Genomic DNA, 18,546 nt, shown 5'->3' with positions numbered 1-18,546 from the left:
TTCCACTGATTAATTGTTCTAACTGTCAGGAAATGTGTCCTCAATTCTAAGTTGCTTCTATCCTTCATTAGTTTCCCCCCATTGCATAAAGGGCACTTTTACCCAGAACTTTGACACCATTCAACACTCTATCCCACCATTGTGATTCCACCTGCCTTAAGTAGCTAAGTCAATTAATGTATGACTTGGCTATTGCTTAGAAGGAATGTTCAGAAACAGCAACAAGGCAGAAAGTCCAACTTTATCGAGTTCTTTGGTTGTCCTCCCATCTATCTCTTTTAAGCAATGGCATAAGCCATCCCATCAACACCCCAATACTATCCAACTTAAGATCTGCTAAGAAAGGGGGAGAGAGAGCCCGCACTAGGAATTTATTTATGTTGTTCATTTGACCTCCGAGCTTGGCAATTTGTTTGCAAACGATTTGTAGTGGTTGGTAGATTGGATAGATGTCAATGTGTCTGTTTATTGCTTTATTGGTGGAAAACCAGGCTTCCAGGAATTCCCTTTCTCTCCTTGACTTCACCTGGTTACAACTGTGGCCCAGTTAGATTGAATTTGTGTCATTTTGAGAATTCCTATGAATTTAGGAATTCATAGTTTGCTGATAGTTGCACATTACATTCATATACTAACAATGGAATCAGAGATTTGCTCTTGGGGAAAATATACACCATTCTAAATTAATGCACTCAGGATCGGGGTGATTATTTTTTTGGGTGCCATGAATGGATTAGTGGAATGAAGATTAGCTCATTTGGAGAAACAAGAATGAACGAGACTGGTGATTGGTGAATATTTGTTTAGCAAATGACTTTTATTTGGCATACTTGATTAAAGAATAAGTGTATTCATGAGTACACATGAAAAAGGAATATACTAAAAGATATGATTGATTTGATTATTTATGATGAAAGAAATGAGGAAAATGTGAGTACTGAGCAGTTCTAAATGTTGAACAGGTCATTATTTGGAAGTATTCTTGGTGAATCTTGGGAAAAATGAGATGGAAAAAAGGAAAGAATGAAAGAAAAGAAAGCAAAAATAGAATGCCCAAAAGATTACAAAGTAGGAATCTTGTATTAAAAGCATTAGAAGATAAATTAATCTCTACACAGAATGAATGGAAGTGGACATAAGGAAAGAGGTTGTGGAAGTTGCTTAGAACAGAATTAAATGAATTCTGTTACAATGTGGTAGAAGGGTGTGATGTTATTCTAATAAGGTGGATGAAAAAAGATGTTTGATCAAATTATTAAATGAAATAAAACTCTGGATAAGAAAAATACATGGCAGAGAATAATTGCTACAAAACAATGAATATGAGAGAAAAACATTGAATGATACATATGGTAAAAAAAAGTTGCAAAGAATATAATCAAAGATATTTAAAAAGGGTTAAAAGAGGTAAAGACAATACAGACTAATTTTTGGAGGAAATTAAACATTACTTTCAAATGGATCGAAAAGGCCAATTAAGGCACATCGAGCAGTGTGAATGGAGTTAAAAAATAAAAGTGATGAAATTATCACAAATGAAAATGAAATGAAGAAGGAGCTGTAAATGTTATTGTCCAAGGAAAAAAATGGCTGAAAGGTAAGTCCTAATTATTTCAGTATTGGAAGGTCCTGAAAAACAGTACGGCTGCAAATGTTGGTGCGTTAGCTGTGCTTCTTTGTGTTTGTGTTTGTGACAAATGATTCAACTGTAACTTTATCCCCCTGCAAGGAAAAGAGAACAAGTTTGAATGCCAAGCCCACCCGCGGATGATTTGGTGATGTGTGGCTGAGAAGGTGTTTGGCAGAAATCACACTGAAAGGCTACAAGAAGTGAAAATGAGCAAAGTCTGGGAAATGCGGTGTGGTGTTATGCCAGGCAGAGAATGTGCAAATTAGATATCTGTTCTTTAGCAGGTCATTCAGAAATTAGGAGAGTGAGAAAGAAAGTTTGTTATATGTTTGGCTGATAGAAGGGAAGTGGGTGGTATTTGGATAGTTGCTAGGGATGAATGTTTTAGCTAAAATGCTCACATGTGCTGTAAAATCATGATTCTGCCCATTTTGTTACATAAAAACGAGGGACTGATATCTCAGGAGAAATATAAAGGAGAGTTGAAGTTATGGAAATCGAATACTTAACAAAGGAGCCTCTGGTAAAGCTAGAAGAGATAAGGTCAGGAAAGAATGGGTCCTAGTAATACAGAAGCTGAAAGGTCTAATGGCAAAAATAATACTCAAAACATTCCCAATTGCACTGAAGAAAATATATTTAATAGCATTTTAATTTAATAAATAATAATAATGTAGAGTCAGTTTGGAAGAAGTGAAGGCAAGAACAAAAATGAGAGAGGAGAGAATGTTTGGGGAAAAAATTCCCAAAAGGGGAAAAAAAGGTTTAAGGTGAACTGTAGAGTGTTCCATAATAGCCTCTGAGTTCCCAGCTGGACAACTTGGGAAGAGGAGGGGAAAAGTCAAGAAAGGGGCCCAACCACATGCCTTTTCTAAATATCAGTCACCATCCTGACTTCTTCTTTTACCTCAGTGGATATCCTTGACCTATGAGGAGAAAGTGGAAGCAGTAAAAAGAAAGGGAGTGATCCTGCTACCATCATGACACTAACAGCTGTTTTACCCATCCTGACCCAAATGGCAGGGGAAAGGCCAAGTTTTAATCTCCTTTTGAAAAGCCTGAAAGATCAAGGCCAAGTATGTAGATAAGCCAACACAGTTCTAGGCTGCATCAACAGAGGGATAGAATCAAGATCATGTGAAGTGTTAATACCACTTTATAATGCCTTGGTAAGGCCACACTTGGAATAGTGCATTCAGTTTTGTCACCACGATGTAGAAAAGATGTGGAGAATCTAGAAAGGGTGCAGAGAAGAGCAACAAAGATGATTGGGGACTGGAGACTAAAACATATGAAGAACAGTTGCAGGAACTGGGTATATCTAGTTTAATTCAAAGAAGGACTAGGAGAAACATGATAGCAGTGTTCTAATATCTCAGGGGTTGCCACAAAGAAGAGGGAGTCAAACTATTATTCAAGGCACCTGAGGGTAGAACAAGAAGCAATGGGTGGAAACTAATGAAGGAGAGAAGCAACTTAGAACTAAGGAGAAATTTCATGACAGTTAGAACAATTAATCAGTGGGAAAGCTTGCCTCCAGAAGTTGTGAATGTCCCAACACTGGAAGTCTTTAAGAAGATGTTGGATAGCCATTTGTCTGAAACAGTATAGGGTTTCCTGCCTAGGCAGGGGGTTGGACTAGAAGACCTCCAAGGTTCCTTCCAACTCTGCTATTGTATTGCATTGCATTGCATTGCATTGTATTGCATTGTATAAATAGAGTTTATTCCCAAGGGTAGAGCTGCCCCCTACTAGCCACCTGGCATACCAGTGCGTGTTTTCAAAAATAATTTTGCCTGGAATTGTTATGCTCAAAGTTGTTATGATCACTTTGCTGTAGCTCAGTCAGAACTCTGCCCCTGTTGCTCCCATCAGACAGAAAACATGACATGTAGCTAATTGTGGAAGACTATTATCAGGTGGTAATCTTCTTTATAGGAATGCAGTGGCTCAGTGGCTAAGAAACTGAGCTTGTCGATCAGAAAGGTCAGCAGTTCAGTGGTTCAAATTCCTAGCACCATGTAACAGAGTGAGCTCCTGTTACTTGTCTGAGCTTCTGCCAACCTAGCAGCTGAAAGCATGTAAAATGCAAGAAGAAAAATAGAAACCATCTTTGGTGGGAAGGTAACAGCGTTCCGTGCGCCTTTGGCATTTAGTCATGCCGGCCACATGACCATGGATTGTCGTGGTCTGACAGTGCTGGCTCTTCGGCCTTGAAAGGGAGATGAGCACTGTCCCTAGAGTTGGGAACAACTAGCACATATGTATGAGGGGAACCTTTACCTTTAATCTTTGTTATATTACTTACCCTTCCCTCTTAAATAATGATCAACCACCTAGCTTTCTGGAACAGCACTTCAAAATGTTCCAGAAGTGCTATTTTAAAGTAAAGAATAACACCAATCAAATATCCCTTTCATTTGCAAACATTTTAATTGCAGTTTAGAAATAAAGGTGCTACAAACACAATGAAACTGAAAGTCACTTTATGCCAAGACTTGTTCCACTGTACATTCTTCTGAGAGTCAGGGTGGTGTAGTGGTTAAGACACCAGACTAGAAACGGGAAGATCTATGGTAGTATTACCTTAGCCCCAAAGTTAGCTGGGTGATCTTGGGCCAGTCACTTTCTCTCAGCCCTAGGAAAGAACAAAACCACTTCTAAAAAACCTTGCCAAGAAAACTGCAGAATTTGTCAAGAAGTTTCTGAGAACTGGACATGACTGAATGTAAGCAAAAAATAATAATCATATGAATATTGTCACATGTGTTAGAACAATGATGGCGAACCTATGGAGCCATTTGTCAGGGCAGGCGAGACGCTGCCCTGTCAGCTGGCCAGCGTGCATGCGCGCCCTGGCCAGGTTGAGTTCACCCTTTTTAAAAGCCATTTTTCACCCTCCCCAGGCTCCAGAGCCTTTATAGGAGCCTGGGGAGGGTGAAAACAGCCTCCCCCGCCCCCCCAGAAGCCCTCTGGAGGCGTCAGGGAAGCCTCCGGACAGTTCCTGAAGCCTTCGGAGTGCTCAAAACAATCCTCCGAGCAAACAGGAAGTGACTTCGGGTTTGCTTGGAGGGTCGTTTTGAGCGCTCCAAAGGCTTCAGGGACCATCCGGAGGCTTGCCTGAAGCCTTTGGAATGCTTAAAACGACCCTCCGAGCAAACCGGAAGTGACTTAGAAGCTTTCTTACACAAAGACCCATTTGGGGGCTCAGTTAAGGGTTATCTACAAGTTACAGATCACAGTGGCATCATCTCCTTCTGGAGTGATTGTACATTGGACATTGTACCTGGAAATGGAAAGACTCTATTTTAGAATTTTCTAGTATGCTGTAAATAAGGCTTTGCACCCGTAAATTTTGTTGAAAGCTAGTTACAAAAAAAGTGGCATTTGTTGAAAAGTTGTCACATTGCATCACCCATAATGTTCCTTTTTGCTTCACATTATCAGTTATATAACTGCCATTGTACTGTGACAGTAGTAACCCACTGTACTGATAATTGAGGAACAAACTCCGTATTCCAGTTGACACCCTTCCTAATTACATCTCACCTTCATTAGGCCATTAACGTGATAAATGCAAGCAATTACACTGAACCCCAGTGAAACACTTGGTCTGTGACAAGCACCGACTACAACATGAATTATATCCACAGGAGCCCTGCAGATCACTGGCGATGCAGGGACAAAAATTCACAAATGAAACAGACGCTCCATTGATGAGATAGTTGATGGCTTTACATTTCACTGCTACAGTAAAAACACAGTTATTTTTCTGGACTCATCATTCCCCCTAGTGCAAAGTCTTGGGGTCTTTTCCCTTTTTAATTAACTCTCCCTGAACAGAAAAATGCTTCTAAGTGTGTCTGGAAGGACTATCTGTCAAATAAAGTCTGCAGTTGAACGTCATTCAAAAAATATGGCAAATATATGCTCAATCTCTGAAATGAAAGGCTAACAAACAAGACAAGGGGAAGTAAGTATGCTACTGAGACCGGCGTGAGAGTAATGGTGTCATCAGAACAGGACTTTAAGCCAAACTCCTAAACCCCACTCAATAAAAAGGGTTTCTAACACAGCAAGAGAGTACTCAGTATTTTGAACCAAGAGTAACATGCAAATGTGTACATATCCCAATCAAAACAACTACTTGTAACATAAAAATTGTAAATTACCTAAGGACACAGATATTTTAGAATAAATATATCACTTGCTTCATTGTGCAAGCAGCATTGGCTCATTCTTAGCTAGCCATATGTATCTTAATTACTAGGAACACACATGACTACTAGGCTGTAAATGAATATGATTTGTCATTTCCATGCTCAGATGTCTTATTTGTGGGATTGTATTTAGTGTTCCCTATCGCCTGTTCCTCAGCAATTCATGTTTGTTTCTTCTGGATCTCCCACAGTATCTTTTTTTAGGTGCTGCTGCTGCATTTGAGAAGCACCCTAATTGATGCTGGAGTTCATGTGGATCTCTCTGAACTGACATTCCACGTTTATCTTTAGTTAGGCTAAGACGATGGAGGTCTGGAAACTATGGCTTGGTATTAGGAACAACATCAGATCCACATTAAAAAAAACAACATGCTGCAAAAGAACCTTGAAGCCAAGCAGAGGCACCTTGTTCCTGAAAAGACTATTTCATGTGGGATTACTTCATTAGGAGGGACTAGAGCACATGGTATCTCCTGTATTAACATAATAATGATGGAATGGAGCAGATGCTGAGAGATAGCTAATAGCTCAGCTGAGAATAAGTGGGTCCATAGTCTTCCAAACAAACACACTATTTCAGCTGCTTGTCTAATTCACAAACAACTGACAAATTGAGCTTAAAGGCCATAACTAAAGGCAATCAGCAGGAGCAAATCAGAAAAGAGCTTCTGCTTCAGTTTTCTCTTATTAAACAACATCAAGGCTTGGGTTCTGCAGAATTTTATTTATTTTTATTCCTGAGTTCAATCTTCTATTCCAGGGGTGTCAAACCTGCAGCCTGCAAGCTGGATGTGTCATGCACTGGCCACACCTAGTGAGAAGGGGGAGAAAGTCACGATATGTTAGGGGTGAAATTCAGCAGGTAGCGGAAATGTTGAGTAGTTCGGAAAACCGGCAAATACCACCTCTGGTTAGCCCCAGAGTGGGGTGGAAATGGAGATTTTGCAGTATCCTTCCCCTGCCACACCCACCAAGCCATGCCCATAGAACCAGTAGTAAAAAAAAAATTTCACCACTGTGATACGTCATGTGATGACAACATGGTGCCACAAGTTTGACACCCCTGTTCTATTTTATCACATTGAGATCAGGTGGTGGTGTAATGGATTGCTTCCAGTTAAACCAAGAAAAACAATAAACATGGAAGGAGTATTAGAGACCTGAGAAGGGTAAAATGAAATGGGGCACTGTAGTGTGTCTGGTTCAACCTGTTGTGGAATCCCAACCACGGTGCAGCATGATAAGGTTGATGGGCCATTCCAGGAGGCCATGATATATATTTTAATTTACACATCATAACATGCCATGTGAACAATTCTGGCAGGCAGCCAAGGTATAGAATTTAACATATTATGTAAAATCAATTACTCATAACTTACAAGGGGTTGCAGGGAAGCCAGACCAGCATCCATGCAATCAAAGCCCTTCCCCCCTTTTTTATCTGTGTTGTGATGCACATAGAAAGGGGCAGAGCTTTATAACTATGGTTACAGGAATCATCTTGACTTTTTTTTACTTCCTACTAAGATTTACATAGTTGAGCAAGAACAGCAAAACCACAGAAACCTGTTGTTGACCCCGAAGATGACATATGCGTAGCCATATTTTATTGTAGCCTTTGTATTCTTTTTTTTCTCTATTTTTCTCTTGGGGTTGTAGTAGCTGCTTTTAAAACTATCTCAGGGTCGCCAATTTCTAACTGCTGTAAAGGGGGTGAAAAGATAATGGGGTGGAATGTTGTTTCTAGGTGGCATTCCTTTACCGTGGGAAGAAAGAAGATGCCTGCAGCTGCCTGAATGTGGAGTTTGGAGTCACTGCAGTGTTGGACTGAGGATTGATTGGAGATTGTGACTCAGGGGGGAAGTTTCAAACGTTTGCTTTTTATTGGGTGCAATTCCGGATCCGGTTCAGAGTCGGAATTATACTGCATCCTTGCCAATTTAATGTGTGCCTAATAAAATGGATTTGAAAAGGAAGATGGATTTCTTGGACTTTATTTTTGGGGGATATGTTAGTTGGAGGCTTGATACCTGTATCAACAGTGCAGCAAGTGACCTCAAAGGACAGGTTAAGCTACCAGTTTACTGTATTTATTTATTCAATTTCTATACACACACACACACCCCGTTCACCTCAACCAAATAACTGTGAACAGGTTACAATTTTAAACCTATCAAACACTGAAAATAAATTTAAAGGAATTAAAAAATCAAAAGAACTCAAATTGCTTATCCACTGTTGCTTATCCATTCAAAATAAAAGGCTCAATTACGTATCTGAAAAAAGGATCAATTATATGACTGAACTTCTATTTCTTTTCTGAGAATATTGTGCTAAACCACTGTTTCTCAATCTTAGCAACGTTAAAACCAGTGGACCTCAACTCCCAGAATTTCTCAAACAATGTCACTGGCTAGGGAATTCTGGGAGATGAAGTCCACTTGTCTTAAAGTTGCCAAGGTTGAGAAAGATGATGCTAAATAAATAGAAAAATGAGTTTAATGGAACATGTCTCTTCCACACCAGAATATCCTCCCCTTCTTGTTTCGAATACTGAAGACTGCCTGCCAAGAAAGAGGGATGGGCCCATGGGAAAATTCATATACAGCAATAGTATCCATCGTCTTCATCAAAGAGATATGAAGGCCTAATAAGGTGGTTCAGTAATTACCATTGAAAAAGTTATAAATGGGTAAGATCAATGTTAACAGAGGTCAGCTTCCATCTTGTTTGCGTAATAATTCAAAAATCTGATGAACCTGATAATCCTGACTGTACTTGAGAAGAGGAGGGACAGTTTTAACCGCAAGATGTACAGGAGTGATTAAAAAAACGTTCCAGTTCCGGCGGCTGACAGCGATGGGCAGAGACTGCTTGCCCCGCGCATCCCCGGTGGGCTCCCCACCCCTTGGGGGGCACAGGACGCCCCGGAGAGGCGTTCTGCCAGAGGGGTGGCACAGCGGGAGGACCCCTGCATCGGCGGCGGCCGTCGGGGGGCTCTCGCTTCGCTCCAGGCACCGAGGAGCGCGAAGGCGAGACGCGCCAGCGTCTTCGCTGCGAGGCTGTCCGGAAGAAAAAAAGAAACTTGAAGGATGCGGCGGCGATGCGGTGAGGTGTAGGCTCCTTTCATACCTATCACCAAGTCTAAAATTCGTCAGTTGTGTCTAATCGGAACTTTTGGTTAATTCGGAGAGGTGCGGCTGGAGGGGAGGGGGATTTCCCCCCTCCCTCGGACAAGCGGCTAGAAACAAACGTGCTCGTAGCCCCAAGGGAAGGAGAAGTGGGAGAGCCAAACCAAAGAGGTCACACTCCAACTAAATGGATCTTCGGATTTAAACCTTTAGGTTTCAAGATAATGTGATCTGGAAGCCTTGGGAACTTTGAACTTTGAAAACTTTATTTGTTGCCTCAGTACCCGAAGTTGGCAGGGCAAGATGGCATACTTCCGTTGTCTTCATGAAAGGTGAACTTGACTCCACCTCTTAGCTTCAGGCTTCCGGTCTTTGTCTCCGTGTTATTTGGATAATTCTCTTGTGGATTGTTTGCTTTTGAACTTTCTGGAGTGAAAAACGTCTGTTCCTTGCCAGGGTGATTAGAGAGTTCCCTTGTGCCTGGTCTCTCTATCCCCCGAACTCCCTTGGCTGCTCTACCACTCTGATTGATTCTTCTCTATACTGACTGGACTCTTTATTACTAACAATGATATCTGAAAGACCACCTCCTGGAAAGTCCGGCTTTGCTGCCTCTGCCCCGACATCTGCAACCTCAAGTCTGAGCACGCAATCAACATTGACAGCTTTTAAACAAGTTAAAATTACGGACTTGGAGTTTCATCAAATGTTTCAGCAAATTCTACAGGGACAAGAGGAAATTAAGAAACAGCTGAAGGAGATGAAAGAAGAAATTAGAGGGAACCAGGAAAAAATTGATAAGAACTCACAGAGACTCTCTTGGAACAGGGGGCGGCTGAGATGGGGGGGGGTGGAGGGCGTGCAAAAGGGAAACAAAGAGCTTGACACCCAACAAATGAAAATAGAGTTTGAGAGAATGTCCTTTTATCTTAGGTTCCAGAATGTGATGGAGACAGATGATGAAAACATTAGGGACATCATGACAACTATCTTGGCTGAGTATACCCAGAAAGAAAAACAACAGATGGGGTGGGAAATAGACCTGGTCTATAGAGTGAACTCCGCATATGCTAGAACACACAATGTCCCCAGGGAGGTTCACATTAAATTACTTAGGAAAAGCACAAGAGATGAAATTCTGAATACACAAAGGGGACAAGCCCTGATATACAAAGATAAGGAGATAACCATACTGAAACAGATCCCCAAGAAAGTGAGGGAGAAAAGAAAATATTATTCACAATTGGCGAATAAATTATACCAGAAGGGGGTGTGGTTTCGTTGGTTGCTGCCTGAAGGTATGTTAATATTCTGGGAGGAGACAAGGGTCAGAATTAATACACCCATAGAGGCGCAGGCCTTTATGGAAAAAAATAAATTACTCCTAGAAAAACCAGAAGACATCCCAGTAGATGTACAAGACACGGGAGGGGCCGGAGCACTGCCAACAGGGGGAGATGGGGCGACATCAAGAAAGCTCAGATCACACAAATAAGTAAGAAAATCCACATGACACAAATTGATTGAAATTACTTATGAATTTACCACACTGACTATATGTTATTATGTAATATTTGAATGTTATGTAAATGTACACCATGAGTCTGGAGGGGGCGTATACCTACCGCAGCTTGCGACTGCCACAATTTGTAACCTTCCCCATACCTTTCCCTTTTGCAAAACACCAAAAAACCAATAAAACTTTGTTTAAAAAAAAGGAGTGATTAAAAAAACAAGTGCATTTTCCTTAGGCAAATATGATATATACTTCCTGCAAACCAGTCAAAGCATGCCAATCTTCCATCCACCTTCCAAGAGGTAACAATACAAAATAGAGAACAAGGAAATGAGATAAAAAATGCTGCCAGACCAGATAGTTTGTCAAATTGCTTCCTGCCAATGGGGATGGGGCTCTTGGCCTCATGCCAGCAAATGACAGCAGGACTGAAAGAAGTCAGAAACATGATTCCTGAAAAGGCAGCCCTTGTTCCAAATACCAAGACAGCAGGTTTCGAAGGTCACTGTTAAGGAAACTACAGCTAGGTTAACAATTTGAATGAGTTAAGTGAATAATGTCAATGCTGGTTAATGCAGGCAAGTGGGAATAACACAGAGACGGTTAAAAGTGAAGCTATGTTTATTGATCTCTATGCCACTAGATGAAATAACAATAGTGGTGTAACTGAACTGAAAGTAGATTGAGGAAATGACAGCATAGACAAGCGAAGGGATCTAGCCAATATCACATGGATCTTTGTGCTCTTCTCAGTGCCTGGGATGTTCACAATAACTTAGGTTGTTCAAACAGAGAGAGGGTAAGGGAAACTGACAGGGAATTGACTAGTCTGGTATTTTGCTGAGCAAGGGCATTCTTTGGTCCCTGCTGAAACACAGGGCACAGCATGGAGCAGACTGTTAATCAGGCAGTAGATTTGAACTTAAGCGCTTCTGTTTCTGCAAAGGCAAAGAAATCAACCATTGGTGTGAAAGCAATCTGGGCTGCCTGTCTCAAAGAAACATGCAATGGAATTTTAGGGGGCTGGGGGAAGTTACTTACAATTAAAGCCAATAATTCTGTGTTCAGGAAAGAATGTGATACATTCTAGGCTGCTGTATTTCCTTCTCAGTACTATTTTCTGCTGCTTTTATTAAACTACTGTAAGTGCGGTGGAAACACTTGGCAGCTTGATTTTCTGGTTAATGACTAGAAGAGTTTAGTTAATGGCTACGAATCAGTACAGAATGAGAAGCATAGAGATTGCATCCTGGGAGAGAAGCAAATAAAGATTTAAATACCTTTTTGACGGTGCCAAATAGCTACCTAAGACAACTGAGGGAATCTCTCCTTCACACTGTACTAAAGGATTCGACTCATAATTTGGTATAATAAAAAGCAGCGTTTCTCAATCTTGGCAACTTCAAGATGGACTTCAACTCTCAAAGTTCCCCAGCCAGCATGTTAGCTGGGAAACTCTGGGAGTTGAAGTCCGCCCGTCTTAAAATTGCCAAAGTTGAGAGACATTGATCTAGAGCAGTATATCCTGGTATTTTGATAAAGACATTTTTGCATGTTTGTTTTCTGTGGTTGTTTTTACTGTTTCAGTGCCTGACCTATGCAACATTATGATCTGTTAAGGTCCAGACATTCCTGGCCCTTCTGGCTGTTTCCAAGACCCTAAAACTTGTCCCTTTCCTTCAGCATTTGACCAGATTGCAGGATGTGACTGCATAGGAAGACAGTACCTAGGATGGAATATTTATTGCTTATCCCTGGTTACTTATTGTGGTTACGTTGTTATCTTGTTGTTGTTTTTAATGTTTATTTTACAATTATACATTGTATCTTCTATTCATTTTTAATTTCTTGTTGACATATTTCTTCAAATTGCAAATCGCCCAGGGTTGCTCTTGTGGACTGGGCAGCCATATAAGTCTAATAAACAAACTGTGCATATCACTTTGAGTTATTTTTGAATTGAAAAACCTTACAATTTCAAATTATCATTATCATCACCATGTCATACACAGCAAGAGATGATTGCATATGTTATTTCACAAGATTCTAGATAGAATAAGCCTAAGAGCATCATTGAGTGAACCAATGTTAATAATGCCTCAAAAAGTACAAAGTCCTGTATGTTCATTTAAGGCTTAAAACAACTGTTTAACCAACCAAAAAGTTAATCCAAAATTTTTCTGAAGGGATTAAGATCTTTAGATTTTGAGTAGATATCTCTCATGCCCACCAATCTAATGTCAAATTGAAATCTATGCAGTCAGGCACGACAAGAAATGTTTCTGTTTCTATAAACAATTGTTGGAAGAAATATCCATCTGGTTCAGTTCCAAGTGGGGAGAAAGACACTGGAAACATGGAGGCTGATTGGAAGGATGGCTTAATGAAACAGAACCATCAAGCACATGGTCCTGGTGCAGCTGACCACATGGAGTGGAGAGTGAAGGTTATTTATACTCTCTCTTCCACCTTGCCCTTGAGCTTCCTGTTCCTGTGCAAGAAATGTATTCTATTAGCTATAGTCATACTCCTATGGGGGCATGCAGGGGTCATAGCTGACCTTGTAGGTTTTCTGAGTCAAGCTTGGTCGAAGCTTGCTGGGTGATGCAATGAAGAGGCTTGTGTTGTGAAAGGGTGTTGGACAATTCTTGTTGTTTCTTAATGGCTTTGCCCTGGTTTGAATCTTGAGTGAGGGCTAATTCCATCACCCTGATGTTGAGTGCTTTTTGTCTTGTAGGTAGGTTGGCCCAGTTCTTCTCAGTGGGCACCAAATATCTGCTGGGGACAGGGAGCTGAGGCTCTGAGTTTCTGTCTCCCTTAAGATTTCCATTTCTCTTTTAGGGGAAATATAATATTCTGTCTTTTTAAATATTTCTCAAAATATTTCATTCTTCTAAAAGGGGTGGGTGCTAACTTTCTACATTATTATGTAGGGTATAAATGGTAAGATTTACAGTGCAGCAAATTCAGAAGAAGAAGCTTTTTGAACACAATGAATCTGTGCTCAGTGGCATTTTCTAAGCTAGGTAGCTACATTTAATTGATGGGAAATGGTAGCTATAAAGGAAAGACGCACTCAAACATTATATACAAACCTTTGTCCACTGAAAACCACTCCTGCTTCTTCTTTCACTATCAACAATGCTTTTTGTTGTTGCTACTCGTATTGTGCAGTTTTCAATGGGGATAAAAAATCTTTAGCCAAACAGAGAAGAGAAGAAGCAGACAAAGAGAACCCTAACCTCTCTAATTCTCTATAATACTTGGCTTATTTTCACCACCCTATTATTTTGTGCTCTTTTTTACTTCAGCCTCAAGCCTGTTTTCTCCTGGATTACATACATATTTGTCATTCCTCTTGAAACATAAGAAGAGCCTATGTACTTTATCCCAGATTACCTACAAAGCCAATCAGTTGAAAAAAGGCCCTGACTGACTTTTACTATTTTCTTAACTTGTTAAAACAATTTAACAAGGTCCTGCGTGACCCTGCATCTTTTAGTGAGCAGCATTTCCATATGCCAACAATTTCCTCCCTCCCCACACTGCATAAAGTGGCTTCTTCATTTTCTGACTGATGTGAAAAGTTTATTTGCAACCATAGGTTTGAGCAAAATTCATATAAATTGCAACAATCTATGTCAATGGAATACATCCCCTGTAATGTTAACAACATTATTTGTCGGCGTGTGCTTTCTCCTTTTCTCCTAAAGAATTTCCACAAGTCCCCATTGTCCTATGGTTTGTCAAAATTGATATACCTAAACTCAGTGACGTGCGGTGAGGTTTATGACTGGTGAGGCACTGACACAGTGCTGGGTTTCAAATATTTTTAGACTTGTGGACTTCAACTCCCAGAATTCCACAGCCAGGCATGCTCAGTTCCAATTTAAAGCGACAGCATTTGTTTTTCTCCTTTGCTCCTTCTTTCTTTTTCTTTTTCTTCTCCTTCCCCTCCTTCCTCCCTCTCTCCCTTCCTCCCCCCCTCTCTCTCTCTCTCACACACACACACACACACACACACACACACACAAGTTGGATTGGACTATCTCTCCTACCCCTTCCCTCTCTCACTCACTCTCAAACAAACCCCCACACACACAAAAGTTGGATTGGATATCTTTTCCAGTGGCTTGAAAGCAGCTCCTCTGCCACCACCACCACCCCCATTCCCCTGCTGCCTTTCCCAAACACCTCCACCATTGCAAATGCAGCCTGCTGTCTGGGTGGGAAATGCCTGGAACACAATAAAGTCCACCCACCACCTCCTGCTGGCAGGCTGGGGTGAGAGGAGAGGCAGAGAAGCCAGAGGGGAGCCGATCCGAGCCTTCCAAAAGAAAGAGGCTGGGGGGAAGTGTGTGTACTACAGCATGGCTCTTTGCCTGGCTTCCTGCCTCCTCCTGTGGTCTCCTCAGTGCTCACTTGTGCTCTCCCTCCCCAAGTGTAGTTTGATTGCAGGTGGAGCCACGTTGCCTTTTCAAACTTGTAATCAGTGAAGCTGGGCTAGATTTTTATATAGTTTTATCCAGCTGTGTGTGTGAGAGAGAGAAATGAATGGGGGCCTGGGGAGGAAGTCACTACACTTGGGGAGGGAGAGCACCAGTGAGGTTAAGCAGAGTCATCCACGGTGAGGCAGCAACTAGCTCAGCTTTTTCCTTTTACTTTTTTTTTCATGATGAGAATGGTGAGGCTGTGCCTCACTTGCCTCACCTGACTGCATGTCACTGCCTAAACTTCTATTTTGGATTGGCTTTCCTTACATTTCTTTCTTTGGCACATGCCTCAAGGCAGGCCACTTCTATGTGAATACTCTCTAAGGCAGTGTTTGTCAACCTCAGCAATTTTAAGATGTATGGATTTCAACTCCCAGAATTCCCCAGGCAGCATACTGACTGGGGGAGTTGAAGTCCACACAACGTAAACTTGTCAAGGCTGAAAAACAGTGCTGTGGGAATTCAAAGCAAGGAGCTTATGTCAACAAAATCTAGAACGGAATGGAAGATTTTATCCACACAAGGCACCATCATATATCCTGGAACGTTCTTCAAGAGCTAGAGCACTTCAATCCTTTAGCAAAAAGGCCTGCTTTTTGTGAAAACCTCTACCATGAATTTTGCTTCATGAATTTGTGTGTTCCATATCTCATGAACTTTGTAGCAGAATTTTAAAAAATGTTTTTTTTAAAAGAGAAAGTAACTAAAATTGGATATAAACACTGGTGGTTATAGTTCTGAGAGGTCCTGGGTGCTCTCTGAGCTTGCTTGTTTTCTTGCAGACATTTTATTACCCTAACTAAGTAACATCATCAGTGCTAGTGAGGAGTGCTGTTTGCTGTCAGTTTATATTCTGGTGACTTGCCTGTCTGTGTGGGTGAGGGTGGTCTTAGGTTGGATTGTTTACTGATGGCTCTTTGACAGTTTCTTGACTGGGGTATTGTTTACTGGATTGTTGGTCTGAAGTTAGTCTTGGAGTTAATCAATGTTGATCTGGGTGCCAATTATTGACAGAACAGAGGCAGAAGACTGGCAGAATGCATCCATGAACACCAACTGGCAGTCAGAAGACACAATGAAAGTTATTTAATTTCATAACATATAGTTTCAATTGGGAGAATGTTATAATCCTAGACCGGGCAAAGTCCAAAAATGCCAGGCAATTTCTAGAAGCCTGGCACTCTGACAAATCAGCATCAATAGACACATAGATATTAACAACATATATAGACTATGTAAAAGAGACAATCAACCAGCCCAAAAGAGAACAAAAAGACTCCAGCACCTCTCCACCAGTAATCAGCACCAAGGATCCCTCATTTCAATCCAGAGCTACAAACACTCTCCTTTATTAATTATAGTTCTTTTTAAAAGGAGCTTACATTGGGGAGTTTTGCACTTAAAAAGCCTGCACCATGAAGACTTCCATGTGAAAAAAATGAAAGCAGATTGATTTGCACTTATAAAAAGAATTCTTGGGCAATTTAACAGTTACATAAATTAAAGGAAGATGCAGCAAAAGTTACCATATGTTACATGACATTATGAATGTAAAGAGTTGTGGAATTTTCTACATTTTTAAGGCATAAAAGATAATGCCTAAGAATGCAGACAATGCAGGGGAAGAGGGGTCCGGGTGGGGGTTTTTTTTGCAGGTTTTTTTCTTGCACACATTCTTACTTGTACTTTGGATGCTGTTCCTCCCAACAGACCTCATCTGCATCTGGATCCAAACTACAGCTCAATATCTTTCAGCCTCTTCAAACAATCATAGACAAAGTGGGATGAATGAGGACCATATCGGTTCCCTGCTTCAGGTAAGTCATCCGGCTAGATTAGCCTCCACCATGAAGAAGGATGGTGCAATATTTGCATTGACAACAGTACAGAACACTGGACAGAATTCTAGATCAAACCAAGATGCAGTGGGCAGCATTCTCTGAAGCTTATGAGATCCTTTCATATAAAGCTTGTTGTGAACCCCTTCTCTTCATAAGACCTTCATGTTACAATAAGGACACTTTGCTGTTTAGCACTAGGTGCCCCTCCTTTAATTTTCCTATTATGACCATAGAGTGATGACATTCTGGCTCCTCTTAGATATGGTGGGTAGATCACAGCTTATTGCCACCAGTGCTAGTGGACACTGTTGGAAGATCACAGGGTCTGAGCTGCCAGATATTGAAGGCATTTTAAGAGCCATTGTTCGTTTCTCACAATGTCCTAGCAGTGGTTTGAGCATTCCGTTGCATACTGTTTGAGAAATGCTTTTATAGAAAGGCAGGCAATTAATGGATTAAAGCAGATGTTGTCCATATACTATTATAGGGCATAGAAAGTTACTGTCTCAGTGCTATCTTTTAATTTATGGCATGTATTCTGCATAATACTGTATGACACTTTTGAGACAGTTGAAACTATGCATTGAGTTATCTTAATGTTTGTTCATCAGTAGAATCTACCCACACAGTGGACCGTCTGAATAATAAAGTTTGAAATGTCATCTATTTATAAATTGAAAAAGAACAAATATTCTGTTAGAAACTGTTTGACCAAAAGTGAGCACACATTCAGATAGGCATATTTCAATATTCATAATCAAATGTCTAATGTGTTTGCAAAAAAAGAAAAAAAGTGGATAAGGTTGGAATTTGTATTTAAAATAACCTCCCAAAGCAGAACTGTGTACAGCATAAATTATCTACCACCAGTTAATCCAGCAATATCAGCATCAATGCCATCTGTTTTAGATTGGCTGCTCTGACTTAAGGTGCAGGTCTTTCTGTCAATGTGAATTGTTACTGAAAAATAAACAGTAACTTTTAATGGGTTTTTGATATTTTTTCACATAAATCCCTCCCCTTCCCCACACTCACAGATCTTTAATATGCAACAAAATGTATTTCTAGCTCTGAACGACACATGTGTGGTCCCATATATACATACACCGTTCAGTTGCTAAGAATCTTTTGATGAGGTTGAGACTCAAGGAAGGTCTGAAAGCAGATGATATGACAAATCCTCAAAGGATTCCACTTCACACACCAGATTGCTTGCAGAGATTCAAAGACATCCATTACTGGCTGCTCAAATGTGATGTGTGTCTTTCTGAGACACTATTAAACAGCTGTCACACTCTAACCCAGAGCTTGCTAAAGTTAATTGTGTGTGTAAATCATGTACGGTGTAGATCAGGTACCTGCAGCAAGTAGCTGTTCTAACTTGTTTATTTTTTTTCCAGTACATCTTGAACCTTCTACCACCATGCCAGTTTCTTCCAATTCACTGAGACCTGTTGTTTAAGGTAAGAAGCAGTGGCTTCTGTGTATGTCAAAAAAAGTCAAGCTGGCATCTGCACTGCACAGTGGGAACATGCAGTGTAGTAAGATATGGATACCATGTGAGAAGTGGTAGAATCTACACACGTAAAAAGAAATGGAGCTTTGATTGCAATTGCAGCTGCCATCTTGATTTCTTTTGACATTCATCTCCTGAAGATACCCCTGGAAAATACAAGAAAAAACAGAGAATGAAACAAAGTAGTTCATGACATCTA

The 18,546-nt window shown here is 40.7% G+C and overlaps 1 protein-coding gene across 1 annotated transcript in view; it reads left to right on the top strand.

The window, feature by feature from the left end:
• The first annotated feature begins 16,755 nt into the window (after positions 1–16,755).
• CAPN13 (calpain 13) overlaps positions 16,756–18,546 on the top strand; it is a 115,572-nt gene continuing 113,781 nt past the window's right edge. The window contains exons 1-2 of the mRNA XM_081945249.1: positions 16,756–16,807; positions 18,232–18,294. The gene's annotated coding sequence lies outside the window, so the exon portion shown is untranslated. The remainder of the gene's footprint in view (positions 16,808–18,231; positions 18,295–18,546) is intronic.

Source organism: Natrix helvetica, assembly GCF_964273705.1.
Source record: "Natrix helvetica genome assembly, chromosome: 2".
In the NCBI taxonomy this organism is placed as follows: domain Eukaryota; kingdom Metazoa; phylum Chordata; class Lepidosauria; order Squamata; family Natricidae; genus Natrix; species Natrix helvetica.
The sequence above is the reverse complement of the archived record's forward strand: the minus strand, read 5'-3'. Positions and strand labels throughout refer to the sequence as shown.